Source organism: Pelodiscus sinensis, chromosome 2, assembly GCF_052426305.1.
Source record: "Pelodiscus sinensis isolate ZL-2025 chromosome 2, ASM5242630v1, whole genome shotgun sequence".
NCBI lineage: Eukaryota > Metazoa > Chordata > Testudines > Trionychidae > Pelodiscus > Pelodiscus sinensis.
The window spans coordinates 92,307,541-92,330,300 of NC_143053.1; the positions used below are offsets into that span (position 1 = coordinate 92,307,541).

At 40.8% G+C, this 22,760-nt stretch overlaps 1 protein-coding gene across 2 annotated transcripts in view; it reads right to left on the minus strand.

The window, feature by feature from the left end:
- Positions 1 to 21,203, minus strand: part of CDH19 (cadherin 19) — a 169,316-nt gene extending 148,113 nt beyond the window's left edge. For both annotated transcript variants that reach the window (XM_075921031.2, XM_075921029.2), the window contains exon 1: positions 20,929 to 21,203. The gene's annotated coding sequence lies outside the window, so the exon portion shown is untranslated. The remainder of the gene's footprint in view (positions 1 to 20,928) is intronic.
- Positions 21,204 to 22,760: the final 1,557 nt, after the last annotated feature.

A 22,760-nucleotide genomic window follows, 5' to 3' on the forward strand; every position in this document is an offset into this window, starting at 1 on the left:
TAAACTGTTCTAGATTCAGATTCACTTTCTTTTGCTCAATATTATTTCATTTGCCTTGCAAACACTTTGATAAATTAATTGTAGGAGTCTCTGGTTTCACTCTCCATTCTTTTAAATACCTTTTGCATCTTCTGCTGAAGAGTAATTTTGTAACTTCTTTTAACTTCTTTTTATACTTCTCCATGAATTACAACAGATGCCAATGACACATCCTAGAGCAGCAATTAAGTAAGGAAGTGTGTGCTCTCTCTCTCTCTCTCTCTCTCTCTCTCTCTCTCGGAATACAAGTAATATTACAGGTGGATGGTACTGCATTAAAGTTTGATCCAAAACTTGTAGATATCACTTGGAAACTTTCCATTGACTTCCATCAAGCCCGAGGTTAGTCCTGTGCATTCTGTTAGTCCTGTCCACCCCATGCTAGATCCCCAGGTAATCCTACAACTTTGTATTTCTTTGGTGATGGAGCTTTGGCAAGGGGAGCAGGGAAGGGGCAGGAAGGGCCTGGGTAGGGGTGGGGCTTAGGGGAAAGGTGGAGAAGGGGCAGGGCATGGGTAGAGTAAAGGTGGGGTGAGGGCAGGGCCTGCAGCAGTGAGGTGGGGGTTGCCCCATGCCCCAGCAGGGATTCCCTGAGGAAAACTATTTGTTTTTACTAAGAACCAGACTGAACCTCAGTCCTGTCCCCATCCAGAATTAAACCTTTTCAGAGTCAGACTATGTAATACTGGCTTCTCCCTGAGCTACCTATCTTGGTAGGTAAAATTGCAAGAATTAACATCTATGACAGACTTGTTCCTGGGCCAAAGTGACCCACAATGAGAAACTTCTAACATGGAAAAGCCAAGTGTGTGACAAATAACTCAGCCACGAGGCAGCTCTGCCTAGCAATTATATCAACAACAACAACAACAAAACAACTGGAGAAGCACAAAACAATTGGTGCGACAGGGTGAAGAAGAAAGTTGGAAGAGCGCTATGAGTCTGTCAAGGACACGAACAACACGAAGAATGAAGGTCATGATGTTCTGGGGTTCTGTCTAGGGATTTTCAAACAGACGGAGTTCATTAGGATGTCAGAAGGCTGTCAAATATAGAGGTAAGAGGAAGAGAGAGGAACACAGCACAGGGTGAAGAATAAAATGTAACATCTTCTGATAACAAAAACATTCAGAATGTCCATGCAAAGGTATGGTACTGCTAAAGCACTTCTCTAAAGCAGGTATCTAAGGGTATGTCTACACTACCCTGCTAGTTCGAACTAGCAGGGGTAATGTAGTCATCCGCAGTTGCAAATGAAGCCTGGGATTTGAATTTCCCGGGCTTCATTTGCATGAAGCCGGCCGGCGCCATTTTTAAATTGGAACGAGGTGTACATCTAGTTCGGATTAGAAGCCTAATCCGAACTAGCTAGTCCGTGCCGCGTGTAGCCGCACGGCACTGGGTCCGAACTAGCCGGCATTTAAAAATGGCACCGGCCGGCTTTATGCAAATGAAGCCCAGGAAATTCAAATCCCAGGCTTCATTTGCAACTGAGGATGACTACATTACTCCTGCTAGTTCGAACTAGCGGGTTAGTGTAGACATACCCTAAGAAACATGATAGAAGCTCAAGGTGTTCATCTGTGTACATAGCTAGGGGACAGGAAGGTTTGTACTTAGTGGCCTGCCTCTCTCCCTGGCTATGTCCCCAGGATGCCATAGCCACACTGCTTTCTAGCTCAAGAGTCCTGCCTACACATGCTGGAAAGCAGGCACCCCATCTGATGCGGAAACATAACTTTAGTTTCCAACCTGGTGGAAGAAAGATCCATGCATCCGTGTGTACATCTGCTTACTAAAAGAAGTGGCCAAAAAGCACACAACCCTCTACTGAATTAGGAGAGGAATAGAGAATAATATGATAAAATGTAAGTGTATTAGATAAGTCAGTTCTCATTTTGTAAGTACTAGGCCTGATTCATAATTATACTATTTTAGTTTCAAGAAGTATAATTCCACTAAAACCCTGTACTAGCATAGTGTCCAGACAACCAGGTGCACAGTATTTTGTTGGCAGAGTTCATTTCTCGACAGAAGCATTTTGACTCGGTTGCTGACAGAACATTCTCTACAAAAAACTTCTGACTTTTGACATTCTCTGCCTTCCTGACATTCCAGGTGCACTAGAAAGCATATCTGTGGTGAGGAGCTTTAGTATCCCTACTTCCTAGCTAGGTTTTGCTTCCATAGCTACAGCATGAATGTTTAAAAAGGAAAGCTCCCTGACATGGTGACAAAATACATAAGCGGCACAGCTATCAAGCTTGATGTTTCACTTTCTGAAGGGTAGAGTCACAGATTCCAGCCCATTCTTGAGAACTGCCTAACTCTTTTCTGATGTCACATACACCACTGACTCTTTTTGCCCCTTCTTTTCTGCTCCCTGCACAGGTTACTCTTGTACAATAGACCTGTTAAAGATCTGATGTGTTCTAACATACTGGTTCAGATGTTCCCCATTTTTTAACTCTAGAAAGGGAAGGCTCAATGTTTTCTTACAATCAGAGTCTTAATCCAAAACAGACTGTACAGACAGAGGATTTATATCCCCAAAATAAAGATGAACTATAGATATTCTAAACTGTTATGCAACTTTTTATCTTAGTTGTTCCATTGAGCTTACAGAATTGCCAATACAAATAGCAAAACCAGAAAGATAGACTGGGTTAAGAGACTGTGGCAAAAATGCTTCTTTTCTGTAATAACACAACTAAAGAGACAAAAAAACCTTTTTTTTTCAAATGGGGTGTAGTTTTCACATCCATTACAGTTTTATTTTGCTCACTTCTCTCTAGAGTCTTCTAGACCCTCAAAAACGTCACAATAAAGGTATGACTACATTGCGGTGCTATTTTGGGATACTTCCAGTATCCTGAAATAGTGTTTTCCATGTCTTGACAGCACTCCTGTTATTTCAAAATGCAATCCAAATAACAGGCTTGCTATTCCAACATCCCAGTAAACCTTGTTCCAGGAAGATTAAGGGACTTGTCAGAATAGTGGTCTAATTTGAAATTTGGCACTGTGATGTCCCCACAGTGCCAAATTTCAAAATAGACTATTTCAAAATAAGCTCAAAATCAGGTATGCAATTTGTGGAGCTCAAATGACATAACTTATTCTGAGCTAGCGCTGCAGTGTGGACGCACCCCTCAGAGATCAGTTCTTAGAGCTTGTCTTCACCTGTTTTCCTGTTATTAACTTTAGGTTAACTCAAGTGTTGTCCCCAACCCAACTCCCCTTCCCACATGTATATCTTTAGTTTTAGGTACTTGAGCTTGATAACCTATTAGGAGGTGTGGGTTAAACAGAATGAGTACTGTTGATGCTGCAACTGGTAATACAATGGGGACTCAGCTACTCTGTATGCTAATTGAATCACTCAGTGAATCTTGAGTGTTTTTTGGCCAGTTTCTTTTTAGCAAGACAAATTAAAAAAGAGTTAACTTGAGTGTGGATAGCATATGCTCACGTACAGTGAAGGCAAGCCAGTAGTTGCAGCTTGGTTTGTACAACAGAAGAGAAGGTGCAAAAATGTGTCTCTGATCCTAGGGCTGGCTTAGCACAAACCTCAAGGCTGTGTTTAATTTTACCATCTGCAGTGGGCTTCCAAGGACTATAACAATAGTCAAACTGTCACTGGAGCACTTCACCAGTGTGCCTCAAACTTGACTTCAATCCATCACCAAAAATGGGGGAGAGGGAGAGAGAAAGAAAGAGAGAGAGAGAGAGAGGGTATGTCTACACTACAGCGCTAATTTGAACTAACTTAGTTCGAATTAGTTAATTCGAACTAATCTAATTCGAACTAACGGATCCAGACTAAAAAACTAGTTCGAATTAGCGTTTTGCTAATTCGAACTAGCATGTCCACATTAAGTGGACCCTGAACCGGGGTTAAGGATGGCCGGAAGCAGTGCCGGCAGGGCATCAGAGGAGGACTTAGAGCGTGGAGCTGCTGTCTCAGGCTAGCCGAGGGCTGTGCTTAAAGGGACCCGACCCCCACCCCGGACAGACAGTTCTCAGGGGTTCCCCGCTTGCAAAGCAGTCCTGGCATGTAGTGCCCTGAGTGCCCACACTGGGCACATCACAGCACTCAGCCATCAGACCGTCTGCACTTGCCTCAGGCTGCCATCTGGGGAGAGGGGGCAATTGGGGGGCTGCAGGAGAACTTCCACCCCCAAAAGCCCTCAGAGCCAGCCCAGTCCTCCCCATCGGGGGCTTGTACCCCATTCCTCCCTCACCTCCTTCCACTTACCCTTCCCTAGCCCCCCTTCCTGATGTACAAAATAAAGAAAATGTGTGCTCAAAAATAGAAACTCTCTTTATTGAACAAAGCTCGGGGACACTGGGAAAAGCAGGTGGGAGAGGGGAAGAGAGAGGGTGGGAGAGGGGAGGGCAACTAAAATGATCAGAGGTTTGGAACAGGTCCCATATGAAGAGAGGCTAAAGAGACTGGGACTTTTCAGTTTAGAAAAGAGGAGACTGAGGGGGGATAGCATAGAGGTCTCTAAAAGCATGAGTGGGGTGGAGAGGGTGCATACAGAAAAGTTCTTCATTAGTTCCCATAATATAAGGACTAGAGGACACCAAAGGAAAGCAATGGGTAGCAGGCTTCAAACTAGTAACAGAATGTTGTTCTTCACAAAGCAGAGAGACAACCTGTGGAACTCCTTGCTGCAGGAGGCTGTGAAGGCTAGATCTAGAACAGAGTTTAAAGAGAAGTGAGATAAAGTCATGGAGGTTGGGTCCATGGAGTGGTATTAGCCAGGGGGTAGGAGTGGTGTCCCTGCCCAAAGTTTGTGGAAGGCTGGAGAGGGATGGCATGAGACAAATGGCTTGGTCACTGTCTTTGGTCCATCCCCTCCAGGATCCCTAGGGTTGGCCACTGTCGGCAGACAGGCTACTGGGCTAGATGGACCTTTGGTCTGACCCAGGACGGCCATTGTAAGCTCAGGGCTCTGGGTCGGGGGTCTCAGTGGACCACCTTGATTTTCATGCACACCTGCTCCTGGGTGGCCAGGCTGGCAGCTCTCCTGCCCTAGCCGGTCACTTTCCTGTGCCTAGTGCGGAGGTCGTGGATGAGGTCCACGATGTCCGCACTAGACCAGGCGGGTGCCCGCCTCTTGCGGTCCCGGGCAAGCTCCCAGGAGCCGCCAGACTGGTCCTGGGAAGAGGCGGAGGGCTGGGGGGCATCGGGTGGCTGGCTCGAGTAGTACCAGGTGCAGAGTCTGCTAGCTGGGTGCTGGCAGGCTTGCACCTGGCACGGGCACTGTAACCAGCACGTGCCCCTTTAAGGGGTCCGGGGCCGGGAGGGGGGCAATAGAGTTTCCCTGGTGTTGGCCAGAGTGGCCACCAGGGAAAGCTGGGAAGGGCTAGCCTCCCACTAGTTCGAATTAAGGGGCTACACACCCCTTAATTCGAACTAGTAAGTTCATACTAGGCTTAGTCCTCGTAGAATGAGGTTTACCTTGTTCAAACTAAGCACTCCGTTAGTTCAAATTAAGTTTGAACTAGCGGAGCGTTAGTGTAGCGCCTATCAAAGTTAATCCAAACTAACGTCCGTTAGTTCGAATTAACTGTGTAATGTAGACATACCCAGAGAGAGATTGTACCAGTAGTTCTTATTCTAACCCTTTTAAAGCTTGGTCTTCTTCATGGACCTGCCAATGCAGTGTGTGCTTGTTTTGAATGTGGCTTTTTTGATGAGGATCTTTTACCCTAGCAAATGTACTGTCATGACCAACTATATTTTAATAGCTCACAAAAAAAGCCACCAAATGTAGGTAAATTTCAGACTATGCCTGTGTAAGTCAGGTACAAATCAAAGAGCTACAAATAAAAATCTTTCCAGCAAATACAGCCTGCTCAGCCCATTGTTACCAATCAACTGAATTAAATAAAATCCATTTTCCAAATAAACCCAAGCTTGAATGTCTTTGAGAGTTTGAGAAACAAGCTACATTAGGTCCCAAACCTGCAAATGTGTGTGCATATGATTAATGAAAATGAGATTGCTCATGATCAAAGAATTAAGTGCACGAGTAAGTGTTTACAGGGGCAGTCTTACATGAAAAAATTAATGTGCTCTGAAATATACCTATGATCATATTTAATTTACTGTATATTGTGCATATTCTCTTGCCCTCACCACTCTCTCTTTTATCACAAGGTTGGTGCACAGAGAACAGAAAACTGCTGTATCTCCCGAAATGGGGATTCCCTTTGCACACAGTAGTGCTCTGTCAGCATGCAACCAGCACCAACATTGCCCTTCATTGCAACCCCAGGATAAAGGAGATATAAGCAAAGTGTACTACTGGTGAGGGTCAGATGTGGACTACTCCCAACTAGCACAGCCTAGGACAGCACCTAGGCAGCTCCAAGTCTACAGAGACAAGTGCTGGCACAGAACCAGGCAGAGAATCTAGGAACTGTAACGGTTTTCCTGTTATCATCCCTCTTTGCTGCCTCCAGTTGAAATGAAAAGTTGGCAGATAGTGGGAGCAGAAAGTCTAAACCTGTGTGTTTCTGAAATTATATCAATACCCCTCAATATCAAGCACCAGTAGAACATGATTTGGGCTTATTGATAATCTTCTTATCGGTTAGAAAGATTTTTAACAGTGTGAATTGTGTGTCCATGTGGATATAGATGAGGGAAAAAAACCCACTTTGCAATATTACTATGTTAGGTATTGTTTGAAGAGAACACATGAGCTCTATTAGCAAGTCTAAAGACATGTCCTCAGATCACAAATCTCATTTTCCAATTTATGAACGGCCCTGACAAAATTGATATACATTGGTGAAAGATTCAGCAAGCAGGGAGCATTTCTTAATATTATACACCAGCAGCAAACAAAGAACTGGAACAAAATTGGTTCATACAAAGCTAATAAGTCCATAACAAAGATACAAGGACATATGAATAAAGGAAAGAGTATAAATAGTTCAAGAGGTTGTCTAGCATCAAATTATTTCTAAACAAGGAAGAGATTGATGGATATGATGAAAAGATAAGAAGTTGAACCATGGGAATGAGATAAACCATACAGAAATATGCATGCTGAGCTGAATGGGCATTTTATACTTCAAAAATTACTTATGTTCACTAACCTGTGATAGAATTTGTGATCAGTTTAGTTTGATCTTATGGTAGGGTGCTCTCTGGTTTTATCTGTAGGGTGCTCTCTGGCAGATTTTCGCTAGTGTTGTCCACTGATATCTCTTGCTAAAAAGATGGTGCCTTATTCTGTGGACTATATCATATGTTTAAATGAGAGTTGGTGCCTTAAACAAAACATACGTCCCAGTTATACTGGGAGACTTCTGAGTCTGGTCTTCATCTGATGTTCTAAAAATATTTATTTGCAGGAAGGCTAAAGTGTCCTGGCTGACATTTCATCAGTCAAGATGTTAAGAGTTGTATAATGATTAACTGCCTGTGCTAGTCATATTACTATCCTGATACAAGGTGCTTTGCACTGCCCCATTTCACTGTCACTATGTACTGAGCGTGCGATTTGTTCTAACCATAGCTTGAGGACAAAACTTGTCAGGTTTTATCTGAGCTTGATATATTGGCAAACAAATCTAGCTAATGAAAAAAAAACCCTGTGTGTGACTTCTGCTCTGGCTGCTTGAGGGACTTGAGGTATGTGAACGGAGGAAGTGGACACTTGTGCTCTCTCTATGTCTCCTTGTCTGCTCTCATAGAAGGCCATGGGGGAAAGGAGCATGGCTCAGCCTTTTTTTAATTTCTTTTCCACTGTTCCAAGTACAGCTTTTTCCATCCCAGTTAGAGCTGACCAGAATGTTGAGTATTTTGCAACCTTTAAATGTGTTGCCACTAGAATTCTGGGAACTTTCTTTTGTGCATGCAGTCCCCTTACTGGACCTATTCCCATTTAAGTACCGAGAGTTTCAGGGTTGAATTCAGTGGGACTTGGAGCCAGCTCAGAAGAACAAATATATATTAATCGTCTCCCATTATTTTAGGCAAATTGTTGGACTGCCATTTGTTTGTATTTCATGTGAGAGTTTCATGCTCACTTAAACTTCTGGGCTTCTTGGCCCTTTAACGTAAAGAAGTTGTTGACAAAGGCCAAAGCTATAATCAAGAGGGCCATGTGGCAAACAAAGGCAGGGAACACTGTCGGCCTGTCTCTCTAGTCTGTCAGAATTTCACTCATTATTTCAATACCAGACATATCAGCTCAGCATGGTCACTGTGTAAAAGAATGGGAGAATCTCAGGATGCTTATTTTGAGGAGGCATCCCAATGTTTAAATGGTTATTTATTTAGCATCCCTAGCATTTGATCTGGATAGCAGAGCTTCCTGAAATATATCAGAATGCCCTTGATTTTGTCGTCAAGAACAGTGGGAGAAAAAATTCCCTTTCACTGCATTCATGAACTTACTAGGTGTTCATTGCTGTGGCCTTGATCTATCAGGATATTTTAGCATGAATTTACCTTTAAGCACATATATATTTCCATGAAAGTCAATGGCTCTATCCATGTGCTTAGCATTAAATTCTTATGAAAGTGCTTTGCTGGATCGAATCCTCTTTCTTTTTATTATACTGGCCTAATGCAAGAAGTTTAGAGATATGTGCATATTTTTAATTAAAATGTTTTCCACTCTCTCCTTCGCAAGCCTAACCCCACAAAATAATGCAGGTCTAGTCTGAGATTTGAGCAAAGTCTTCTGTTAACACTTATTTAAATTCTCTTGAATAACCTGAACAGCCTGTTAAAATTAAAAAAAGTAAAAATATTACTTTTACTGCTTATGTTTTGCATAGCTAAAAAAAATAACAATAGTTTTACTCTTAGATTTACTTCATAGGCTATTTTATTTAAAAACACATGGATTTATAATTCTTGAGAAACTTCCCAGCTATATTGATAGTGAGGACATTAGAATTCCAACAACATCTTGTCCAAACCAGTCTCTGACTCTTCTTTCTTATTTTGAACCTCTTTGGTTTTATAAAAAATAAGACTGAGATAAAAGCCGGTGTTGTGAATAAAAAAAAACTGCCAACACACATTCTGCTCTCTGCAATAGTCTGGTAACAAAACCTCACTTAGTATGTAACACATTCCATACACCTCTAATGCTTGGATCCAGCAGAGCCATTTTCATATGAATAGGCATCAAACAAACCATAGAAAGCTATTGAAGTATATAAATGGTTCTAGTAAGGAAATCCAAAGAAGAAGGCAATATTAAGTGTATAAGGGTACAGGTTGGGTACAGAAGATAGGTGGTGGTGGTCGGGGACTCCTTCCTAAGAGGGACTGAGTCATCCATCTACTGTCCAGACTTGCAATCTTGAGAAGTGTGCTGCTTACCAGGAGCTCGCATTCAGGATGTGACCGAGAGTCTTTCAAAACTAATCAAACCTTTGGATCGCTACCCCTTCCAGTTTCTCCATGTAGGAACTAACAATATGGCTAAGAATGACCTTGAGTGGGTCATAGCAGATTATGTAGCACTGGGAAGAAGGATCAAGGAATTTGAAGCACAAGTGGTGTTCTCGTCCATCATTCTGGTTGATGAAAAAGGTACAGGTAGGGATCATCGAATTAAGAAAGTAAATGTGCGGTTGTACAGGTGGTGTCGGAGAGAGGGCTTTGGTTTCTTTGACCATGAGACTCAGTTCTGGGAACAAGGATAGTTAGGAAGAGATGGGATCCACCTAACCAAGAGAGGAAAGAGCATCCCTGAGGGCAGGCTTGCAAACCTAGTGAAAAGGGCTTTAAACTAGGTTCCTTGGGGGATGGTGACCAAAGCCCTGAGGTAAGTGAGGAAGTCAGATACTGGGAACAAACACAAGGAGGAACGAGCAACAAAGGAGGACACCTGACTCGAATGGAGAAGGTAGAGCAATCAACTGGTTATCTAAGGTATTTGTACACAAATACAAGAAGCCTGGGAAACAAACAGGAAGAACTAGAAGCCCTGTTCCAGTCAAAGAACTATGATTTGATTGAAATAATGGAGACTTGGTGGGATGCTGCTCACAATCAGGGAGGAACTAGTAGGGGAAGTAGAGGTGGGTGACAACCTGGGAAGAAGTGATCATGAGATGGTAGATTTCAGGATCCTGACCAAAGGAAGAAAGGAGAGCAGCAAAATACATATCCTGAAGCAGACTTTGACTAGCTCAGAGAATTGATGGGCTGGATTCCCTTGGATGCTTAAGTCCAGTTCTGGGGCCCCCACTACAGAAAGGATGTGGATGCATTAGAGAGGGTCCAGCGGAGGGCGAACAAAATGATTAGGGGGCTGGAGTGCATAACCTATGAGGAGAAACTGAGGGATTTGGGTTTGTTTAGTCTGCAAAAGAGGGGGATTTTTAATTTCCAGAAGGGAGGTTCCAAAGAGGATGGAGACAGGCTGTTCATGGTACAGGCTGTCTCAAGTTACAGTGGGAGAGGTCTAGGTTGGATATTAGGAAAAGCTGTTTCACTAGGAGGGTGGTGAAGTACTGGAATGGGTTAGCTAGGGAGGTGGTGGGCTCTCTATACCTAAAGATTAAGTCTCGGATTGACAAAACACTGGCTGGGTTGTTTTAGTTGGGATTGGTCCTGCCTTGGGCAGGGAGCTGGACTTGATGACCTTCTGAGGTCTCTTCCATCTCTGTGATTCTATAACATCCTCAGGACCTAATCAGTCTGAAACAAGGGGATTTGTCAGACCTGGAGACGTCAATTCCAGCTCCTCTACTGCCAGCCTCTAGAATCTCCCAGGGAGGCTACCAGTCCCCCTGGCAGGTTCTCCTCCTTGCTTCCAACTCTCACTGGGCCCTGTCCTAGAGCTCCGCTGTAAGCTTTGGGTAGGCTCACTGGCACTGGTCTGCAGTCCTGGCTCTGTTGCTGGCCCCAAGAAGGCTCCCTGGCCCTAGGCTTCTGGCTTGATTCCACTCTTGGTCCCAGATGGTCTCTAGCTGCCAGTCCTTCTGCTGCAGCCCCCCTAGCTTTTCTCCTGACTGACAGCCACCTCCCAGTTGCTGTCTCAGCTCTGCTCCCAGTCCTGGACAGACCCCCAGCCAATGGCCCTTCTGCCGCCAGTTTCCCAGACAGCCCACGCTTCAGCTGCCAGGGTTCTCTGGTCCATTGACTCTCCAGTCTGGCAACATCCATGTTCCTGACAGACCACAGATGTGACTGGATTAGAGAGTCCTGGATCTGAGAGGTACCACCTGTTTAACGGTGTTTGCTGTGGTATAGTATGACAATGTAAAATTTAGACTTGTAAACTTGACTTGATTATTCATGGAACAGAAATTCTGGAGCTTCTTCTTCACTACAGAAGTGAGCGAGCTGCTTGAAAAACATTCCCTATAATGGCCTCCATCTCCCACAAGGTTAGAAATAGACCCAATTTTTTGCTATTCCAGACACACTGCTAAGATTGTCTGTTTTAATGGTCATCAGGAAAGAATGGAGACAACCGAAGGTTGAATTTGTGTCTTTTCAAAAAGTTTAATGAGTGGTCTTAAATAGGGATGTTAACAGCTAGCTGGATAACCATTTAACCCATACATAATTGCTTAATGGTTACGGGTCCCGGTTAACTGCAACAAGCCGCCTCTCTCCCCTGTGCTCTGCATTTAAAACTTAGACCAGCAGTCCCAGCCTACCGGTCAGAGTTTTCAATGAAGACCATTCAGGGGAGCCCCTACCAGCAGTGCAGGGTTGCAGCACCCCCCATCCACAAGGGGCGTGAGCTCCCAGCAGACATAGGCTGCTCTAGCATCCCACAGAGGCAGCAGGATGGGGTGGCAGATGGCTCCTCTTCATGCTCTTTATTGAAAACTCAGACCAGTGGGCTGGGACTGAGACAGCCTGCCAGTCTGAACTTTAAATGCAAAGCAGGTGGGGAGGGGTTGTTGTTGTTAACCCAGGCCATTAACCGATAAGCAGTCATTTATCAGTTAAACAGTTAGCAGTCTAGCTGGTTACATCCCCAGCAGGAACCCACGCCTGTGATGGAGCCAGGTAGCAGGCTGGGTGGCAAGCCTTATGATGACATGGTTAACTAGTTAAGTACTTATCATTTAACTGTTTTATGGTTTTAACATCACTAACTTAAATGTAATTGGATAAATAAATAAATGAATTAATAAATATGTTATTTGCTAGTTGACGATATACAGATAATTGCAGTGCTAACTGCTGATGCTCTCCCACAACTGAACTGCCAGAGCTTTAGACTTCAGTCTTCTACCATCAATTTTTACAGACTAAAATGAGCCTAGTTTTGAATAAATGTATCTGTAAATACAATTCTTTTTGAAAAATCTTTTTTCTTTTCATTTTTTTCTCTCAAGTGTTCTTGTCGAATTTAAATCCAAATTCCTGGTGTAAATATCAGCCAATCAGACATTCTATCTACATGCCCTATTACTACATTCCAAGTATTATTTTCTTGATTATAAAGCTTGGTTTGATGGGATACAATCACTATTCTGTTCTCAATTACCCTTTGAATGTTGTATTACTCAGACACCCATGTGCATGATGTAAATGACCTAATGGGTTACTGCTCTGCCATAATGATGGCTGAACTCAAATGTCAAAACAAACTAGTAAACAAAGTCTACCTTTTTACTGAATGGAAATAATGATCTAAAATATGGGAGTATTATCTATGGAAGTTGGTTGTTTTGTACTCTTTTGCTTACATGTCATGGGTATACATCTCTTGACATGTTGTACAGTGTAATTTCAAGATTTTTCCTATAGTAAAGTGTAAAGGAAAACTGGCAATGAACAAAATGACATTAAGTATGAAGCATAGCATGTTGTTACTGTATTTTGTTTTACCATAGTGTGAACTTAAAGCAAAGTAAATTAAATGTAACCAGTGTAACAAGTTAAAGAGAGAGATTTTCCTCGTTCAAAACTGTCCCACCAATCAAACTAGATTTAAGTCCTGTAAGTACATTGCACTGTTCTATGATTAAATATTTACCTTTCTTAACTAGTCAGTCCTGCCCTCAGAGAAATAATTGTTTGCAAATTGTAACTAAAAGTCCTTTGGAAACACTGAACCTGATTCAATTGGTTTAAAATAAAAGATGGATTTGCTTCTAAATTCAGATCTCATCTCTCTCTCTCTTTCCCTCTCTCTTTCTCTCTCTTTCCCTCCCATCCCCCAACATACATTTTTAAAATAATACCAAACACTGTGCAATTTGAGCACATCCTAAAGAGTTGCAAGCCAAAATTGTACCATTTGGCCATGGTCTGATTTGCCTTCTCATTTGCCCTGAGGCAGACAGACTAATTTTTGTCCTAAATTTTTCTACTTATATTTTTAAATTTTATTTCTCTTCTTGGGGTCCTTGAACATAGGATACGGTATGCACAAAGCAAATGTTCAGAAAGAATTTATAGGCAAGAGAGAGACTTCCTCATAAAGTTCTCATTATAAAGGTTATATTTAAAACATTTTTCTAACTTTTTTATTGCTTCATTGTTAAAAATATGCATTACACTAAGCAGAGTGTCCAATCTATGCCATCCAATTTAGATTGGGTATTTTTAGTGTTCATAAAGTTAGTATTTGTATCATAATATGCAATAAACTAAGCAATTGTTCTTCATTATTTTTTATTTTTGTATGTAAACATTACCCAGAAAGAGGCTGAATCACCCATACTGCCATCAGATTCAGGATTCAGAAAATTTGCATTGTATTCTACAGTATTAGGGCAAACAGCTCCTATATAATAATTATCTGCCACATTTATATTTCTTTAGCATATTTTATTTCCTGTCCATCTTTTCTTTTATACTTGTAAAATCAGAAATTAGAGTAATTAATTTAAGTTCCCTATGAGTATACTGCAAAACCTTGGGAATCAGAAATAAATGGCCTACAATTTTCAAACCGTGTCATCAAGATTATTTTACTGCAACCTGATGTTCCTTGTGCCATTCTAATAAAGATCACCACACATTTCATGCACATAAAACTGTATTGACACTCAGTCCTGCACACTCTGTCTTCCCCTGCCTGCTGTTTTGTTTCTGTAATACCTCTGAGTACTATCACTTATTCTATGGTACATCAAGTGCTTAAGCTTTTAAACAAATGAGCCAAATTTTCAAATAGAATCTTAATCAAGGGAAGGGAAAACTTTTTTGACTGTGCTCATTGAAAGGAAATAAAAGGAAAAACTATGTAGCACTTTAAAGACTAACAAGATGGTTTAATAGTCTTTCGTAGGCCAAACACACTTCCTCAGATCATATTCTGAAAGAGAAATGGCATGACCATATATACCAAAGGAATACAATAAAAAAGTGAACACATTATTAAAGTGACAAAACAGATTTAGAACAGAAAGTGGGGCGAGGGAGAAAGAGGGAGGGAGTAGCTGTTTATAAGTCAATGAATGGCTAATCAGGAGTGATAAGTGGGGAAGCTGTCTTTATTCACAGAGCTTACATCATCTTTTACAGAAAATTCAATGACTGCTTTGAGAACAACCATCACGACTTTTAATTCATCACCCAAAGTTCTGGGCTAAAACTGAAGAGGCGCTGGAGGTGTATAAGGGCCAAATTCTCACTTTTAAAATAGATATGTATTTTTGTCTTCAGACATTGATGCAGTGTCCCCTAAATGTCACAGACGCTGAAAATGACCCTCATCCATTGGTTAAAAAAAAAAAAAAATCTGTGACAAAAGAAGAGGAAAGAAAAGAGACTACTGCACTAGTGGCAAAAATTTACCCTCATTTCAAATTTGACTGATTACAAAGTAGAGAGAGACTTTCTATGTTTTTAGATCACTGCTGTCATCGATACAAGAAGTATCCCCTACATTTCTCTGAGATCCAACCCTCTAGAAATTAATAATTCTGGTCTAGAACCAATAAGCTGTTCACTAGAATTACTAACTAGCAACTAGTTAATAATTACTAACTAATTCACTAGTTCACTAGTAATTCCTATCTAGTAATTCTAGTGAACGGCCTAGTGACTGTGGACCAGTGACACAGACTACAGCTTACAAACTTCAAATGGCTTTCAGTGCATTTCCTGTGGCTTTTTGCAGGATATAATAATTAAATTACACAATGTTTTCATTCCAAGCAGCCTAAGTTATTAATTAATCAGTATGATTACAGGTTGTAACTGGACTTTCCTCATCTGACAACATGCCTGGTCCAGCATCATTGCCAATCCTATGTGTGTTTTGGAGCTGAAGCATTCACAGGGAAAAACCTGTGGTTTGAGACTAGGGGTACATCTACACAAATGTTTATTTCAAAATAAGCTATTATTTCAAAATAGCATTTCCACACTACAGGAAAGCCTCATAATTAGTCCGAGGCAGTCTCCCCCAATGTGGTTGTGAAATCTCGATTTAGAGCTTCAGGAAGCACTGGGAAGTCATTACTTTCAATGGCCTGGGGGAATACAGGCAGTCCCTGGGTTACGTACAAGATAGGGACTGTAGGTTTGTTCTTAAGTTGAATTTGTATGTAAGTCGGAACTGGTACATATTGTAGGGGAAACTCTAGCCAAACATTTCTCCAGAGCTCAGTTTTATTCTCCCACACCTCACTTCCCTCAGTCCTTTATTCTCAAGCTGAGGTGTCTGCTGAGAAAAGCCACTCCGCGTCTCCCTGGTCTGCTGGGGGGGGGGGGGCGCTAGCTTTGCGTCTCCCTGGTCTGCTGGGGGAAAGCAGCTAGTGTGGGGTTGCCTCACCCCGTTTGTAAGTAGGGATCTGATGTAAGTCGGATCCATGTAACCCGGGGACTGCCTGTAGTTATTTCGAAGTAGCAGCAGTGTCGCGCCCACACTACCACTATTTCGAAATACCTATTTCAAAGAGGCATAATTCCTCATGCAATGAGTTTTACAGATTTCAAAATAAGCCATCCATTATTTCAAATTTATTTTGAAATGATGGAATTGCTGCTCTCATTGTTACTTCAACATAACGCTGCTGTGTAGTCGTACCCAAATAGTATTGACAGATGAGAAAAGAATGGGACCCTGGTGGCCTGAGTGCAGAATCCCTGACAGCCAGAGCAGTGAGTGGTAGTACTTTGGAGCAGCAGTGCTGTGGTGCCCCAGCACGTGAAGCAGTTGAGCCCGGTACCCCGGTGACAGAAGCAGGGAAGCTACAGGGGCCAGCAGCTGGAGCAGGGGATCTGTGGTGCCTTTGGAGGCCAGTACAGGAAAGACCTGGCACCCATGGAGAAGCAGAGCCTCAGGTCCCAAGGATGTTGGCTAAGGAGGTTCAACATCTATTATGTTTGTATTCAATTATGTTAGCTACTTCACTAGGTTATTAACTTATTAGCTGTGAAAATAGTATATACATCAACTATTAGATTATATATTTATATAAACTAAATCTTTTACTGCCTTGCTGCTGAAATATGAATTAAAGAACTTTAGGCTGACAGGGCAACTGGAAACTGAGTGTATTCTTAAAGGCACCGTGGTGAAGAGAAACAGAGGTAAGTGGTGGCCATTGTATTAAATCTCCCTCTGGAAGAGGCTGCTCCCAAGCAAATAGGGGTTAAGCTATTTGCTTAATGTTAATTACTATTAACAGCCACCCATTGTGAACTTTCTCTTTCTGTGGAAAGTTATTGGACAGGCCATCATTGGGTAGCTTCATCTTAATCTTCATTCCTAATTTCTGCATACTGACCAGTTTCACAGTCTCAAATTTGGTTTCAGTTTTTAAAAAGTCACTATTTGGGTCAAAAATCAAAGCTTCCTATTTACTTTAATAGCTCTGCTAGTGGCCTATTGGTACTGTTGGTGGGGACATATTGCTAACTCATCTGAGAGATCTGTCAGGGATGGGAAAGACTAAGAATGGCTTCTTAGTGGCTCTGGGTTTTTTTTTTCTTGTTGCAATTGTAGGACAATGTAGTATTGCTAACTGCAACTTATGTCAGCAGAAAAAAGTGTTCTTTTTTGTTTTTCTTAAAACAAAAGAAAACAAAAAGAAATTATATTTAATAATAATAAAATTAATACAATACTTCAAAATTTGCCTTATTATTTCTATTGTGTTGATATCATAGAGAAGTTTCAATGGGGAAATAACATTTTTAATTAAATGGAAATTTCTAGTGGCTAATATAACAGTGTAGCAGTGAGGAATGACTCTGAAATAAGATCACTGATTGTACCACACTGTTGGTTTTGCATGGGGATTTTTGCCCTTTGAAGGTCTTACCGTGACCACCATGAGCATTCATTTTCATTTTTTCTTCATTTGGAATTTCTTCATGTTCCTTAAGGCCACACTTACTATGAAGGTCTGGCATCTTGCATAATAGAACAGGAAGATTCTCCGCGTAATAAAATATGACAACTATACAAATAACTGTGCCATGTTTGTCTGGTTGGAAAGTTAGACCCTGTTTTTAAACACAAAAAGTAGATTACAAAACTCTTTAAAATCTATCCAGTGGCTGAATATTTGACTCGTCAATAAATGTCTAATCACCAGGACAACCCAGAAAAGTAATTCGTATAAATATATCACTTCAGAACTGGGTCAATATCATTTCCAGGAGTGCTGATGAGTAAGTTAAATTCTTTTGTGCCTATGACATGCCTTATGTGAAAGGGTAACTGGAAGATGCAAGAGTAATCTAAGGTCTAAAAAACAAGTTTAGAAAGTGCCCTTTGCCTCTGTGCCCCATTTCCCAATATTTCACTGGGAGGTTTCAAGATTTACTTTATTGTGTTTCATTCTGTGCCGACTTTGGAGTTGTACTAATTTACACCATTGGCCAGCTGATTCTAAAGTGTTTTGAGTTCCTTAGATGAAAATAATTATTGCTGTATGTATCCATCTTTTAGCACCTGATATGTACTTCTCTGGCCTTTTTTTCAGAATATACCATGGAGTAGTGAGCAGAGATGTCCTTTATTTCAATAGGCATCTAAAGAGGAGAGGCTGGAAACTAACAAAAGGGAGTATAGAGGTGTATAAACAGCCTATGATGTGATATATAAATCCTATACCAGTAATGAAGGGGTTAAAGAACATTAGTGGGCAAGGCTGGTCTTGCCCTTCCAGTCCTATCATTCATGTCAAGGATGGAATAAGAACTTAGTAGCTGAATAGAGAGTGGGAGCCAAAAGGCCCATGCTCATCAAACCAAAAAGACCCTCTAATACAATGAAATACGTTGTGACACTGGTGCTCCTACTTAGGCAGATGGAGGCATTCTAATAACTTCTGAGCACCTGACTGGTCAGAGGCCTGAGAACTATGACAGAGATGTATCAGTTATGGTTACTGTTCAAGGTGGTGCCTCATTGCTCATCTGTGTGGTAGGGGCAACAGATAGGGAGGGGCAGACAGGGAGACTCCACAGAATGGTGTTTTGGTCAGCAGGGCTAAGAGAACAAGGAAGGAGAAGCAACTTGCACAAGAGAAAGAATTGACATATTACATCTCACTGGAGTAATGATGAAAGTTGAGGGATTAACTATTGACCAAAGTGTGATTTTTAAAACATGTGCTGCCCCTTATTCTAAGGCAGGGTTTGTGGTAACTCCATATTCTAGTTCTTAAAAAAAAAAAGCCACTGACCATTTATATAAACACTCAGAAACATGGCCCATAGTAAGAATGTTACTCTTATGTCATAGTAGGTGAACTATATTTAGGTTTCTCTTCCCTATAGTCTTCATGATTAAAAAAAGTCATTTTAAACAGGAACTCTGTGTAGGGTTTCATCTATACTTACTTCTTAATCCCTATTTTTATTTCCTACACCTCTTTGTGACATCAAAATTGGTCATGTAGAAACAAGTCTGTCACTAAGGGTATGTCTAGACTAGAGTTTTGTCGACAAAAGTGGACTTTTGTCGACAAAACTATACCTGCGTCTACACTACCACTGAGTTCTGTCGACATAATGTCGACAGAACTCAGCAGTTTTGTCGACGCTGGTAAACCTCATTTTACGAGGCATAACGCCTTCTGTTGACAGAGTTCTGTCGACAGAAGGTGTTATTGCATGTAAACTGTCCTTGCGTTTACACTGCCATGTCGACAAAGCAACTTGCTTTGTCGACAGAACTGAATGTAGTGTAGATGCTCTTTGTCGACAGAAGCTTTGTCGACAGTATCTGTCGACAAAACTTCTGTCGACAAAACCCTGTAGTCTAGACGTACCCAAAGAGTTAGAATTTTGTGTAGGAATTAAGCAGAAGAAGAATAAGGAAAGTAAGAACTAGATCCTTACCTTTACCAATTGAATTATTTGTGATGATTAAAAGCATGGCTGGTGAATTTTTCTTGCTTCCATGAAATTGCAAGAATGAGAAACTTGGAAAATATATGATCAGTATGCAAATGAATTTTAAAAACATTTTTACTGAGTTCTCTGTCCATGGACTAGAAAATGCCTTCTGTCAAACTTATACTTCCCCACTAATGGATACGGAAATATAAAACAGAATCCTTTAACATTCTCTATCTTAATGTATCCTGACAAGTGCTGCACTCCTAATGAAATCAACAGATCTGATCTGATGTCCACTTAAATCAGTGGAAAGGCTTCTTCAGTGGTATTGGATCAAGCTCAATGGGTCAGTTCTCAAGTTGAGCTCAATTCCACTTTATATAAAACCCAAGGAAACAGCAACCAAAGGTAGCCACATACCTTCCCCTTTTCCCAGAAAGCCAGTTCAGTTTGTGGTGCAACTCAATCCTTTGGTGCTTCTGATGTTGGTAATAACTCTACTCTACCTGAGTGCAGAAGCCCTGGTGGCTTGGAAGGATTGATAAGTGGAAGTACAGGTAAACGTAACCATACACAAACACCGATAAATGTTTCCATTAATAACCAAAATGTACAGAGACTAAGGAAGAAAAATGCTGCTTGAGAACTTATGTGTTTGACCTAATGATATTTACTTTGCACCTGCAGATATGATGTAGATAGTTTTTTTAACTGTTATAAAGCTTTAACTTCTTGAATCAAAACCTGTACTTTCATGACACTGCAAAATTTCCTGCAACTAAACAAATTATAAATATACTTTAATAAGAACATAAGAAATACAACTCAGTAAAAGAGATGGGTTAGCTTGGTAAACCCAAACACTTTTAAAATAATTGCAGACAATCAGCTTGTGGCCTAGAGAGTGAGAAATTCAAATCAGTGACGGGGAGAGGAGGTGGAAAGGCTAGAAGAACGTAGGGCAGAAATAAATAATACAACAATGCTGGATCTTGAAACTAGAAGGCTACAGGGGTAGGATTCCAGGCATAATTGATGCCAGGGAAGGGTGTATCAAGAAGAGGGAACTTAATAAATTGTTAAAACTGCAGTGTGGCAGATTGGCAGGAAGCAGGTGAGAGGAAGGGCAGAGGGCATAAGTATTGAATGTAAAGAATGATTGTGATTTGGGGCATGATTCAGTGAGCTACCGCATACCCTCAGTTCCCACTTGTAACCAGTTAAATATGCACAGCACCTCATAGAAGGTATTCAGTACCTTGTAGCATCATGCCTTTGTTGATCAATATCCTTGATAGAAATGCCTCATATAGTTGATCACATATGTCAGTGTTTTTTCCCATTGCTTTCTAAAGTTGATTTCCTTAAACATCTATAGATTATTGGAATCGACACCTTCCCTAAATAATGTACGTGTGAGTGAAATGTAACCAGGCCACTAAACTCATAGAGCAGGTAAAATCGCACTACTTCCTATGCCGCTTCCTAAATCATAATTCCTTCCATTGAAAATATTCAGCCTAAATGAGTGGCTAGAGGGGAGAATCTACTAAGTGTAAATTGCCCTTTTTTTTAGAGGGAAGAAAAACAGACATGCAACTGAAAAAAATTGAATTTCCTACCTGGTCTCCCGATAAAGTCAATTCTCTCGTTTGGAAGATTCCTTCTTTCTGTGTTGCAGTATCTCAGCAATAACTCACTTGTACACCATTCATCACCATCACAGATGGAAGCTACACTAGCATCTGCAGCAGCTGTAATGTGCATTGGATGAAAGATCTCCCTGTTTCCTGCTAACAATGTCAATTGTTCTACAGTCTCAGTATTCAGAGTTGACCTTTAGTAGTTAGAAACAGCATTCCCATCTGTGTCTGGAATGAGTTTTGAAGAAAAACTGTCCAGACGGCTAAAAATTCAGTGGTATTTATAGTTCATGGGGACCCTACTTTTTGAATCTGAAACCAATATATGAGTGTGTTGTAGTAGTTTTCCTCTTGCTATACTGCTTGAGTTGTATAGTCATGTAAATAAGTTTCTATCAGACATGAATCTGGAAATGAATTGCAGTGGAATATTTATTCTATATATCTGGCAGAATTTTAATTCCACAGGCCAGGTCCTAGCTGATGTAAATCCTAGAGCATCAACAATTGGTCCTATATTTGTTTGTGGCCCCCAATAACAGAAGATGGTATAAGGTAGAAGAGACAAGGCAGATGACTGACTTCCATTGATAACTTACACTGTGTATCAGTGAATGTCAACTTTGCTGGAGCTTAGCTTAGTAGCTGCTTTTTGTGGTCATTTCTTCTCCTCTATTTCCCTCATTCTCCCTTCTCCTTCCCTCCCATTCGTTAAATCCATCATTTGTATACAGGACAGAAAACTTCCCACACTGCAAAGCTGGTGGTCGTCTTTCGCAAATCTCACAGACTATCAAAATGTCTTTGTGTGTGGGGAGAGAGGGGGCAGGGGTTCTCCTTTCTACTTTGGACTTTTCTAACACTGTTAATGAGTCTACCAATTAATGATTACTCTGCAATGATAGAGCAACGTAAATATAGATGAGGATTCACAGACAAGTTAAAGCAATATCCTAACTGGAGGATCCAGGAATCCCACTGGATTCCTATACCCTGCAAATCAGCTCACATCAAATAGGTTTTCAGAATCCCTCAGAAGGCAGTACATTTTGATGACTAAGTAAGTTTAAGAACTTGTAATTTAGCTGTGAAGAGGCAAAACGTCTTCTCTGTATAGGAGCAAATTTTGCATTTTCAAATTGCATCAGTATTGCAATTTGACTTTATTTCAATTTTTGGAATATTTGGCCTAATACTGTTCCAACTTCACTATTTTTAACATGGAATAATTCCTCTTGCTTCATTAACTAATTTTTATTGATGTAAGAGGAAGTTCAGGCACCTTAACTTTAGGTCTAATATGCTTTCTAAGATGGCTGCTTGTGATAGATATCAATATGATTTTCAATGTCTCCATCCAAATATTTCCACTGACCAAAGCTTGGACCAACACACTTCTTTTCTTGTATCTTGTTCAACCTTTATATCTGGAATGTTACTTTAAAACTGTATTTGTTGTTCTACCCTCTCACCAATGTAAAAAATGTTTTAAGTTGGTTCTGGATTTATTTTGAAGAAAGGAACAGTTTATCTCCAGCCTTTTTTTTCATGGATTTATGGGGGTTTTGTATAGTAAATAAAATGGGTGCAGATATTGTGAGCATCTGCTAAAAATATTTGATACAATCTTCATTCAAAAAATGTAAAACCCATGGCCAAGTAACTTGAGGCAGAATCCAGTATGGTCCATATGTTACAGATATAGATATAGATATAGATATAGATATAGATATAGATATAGATATACACAACATTATGTTGATTTTACTACATTAATATCCATGCCCATGCTAACAAGTAGGAGGAAAGAG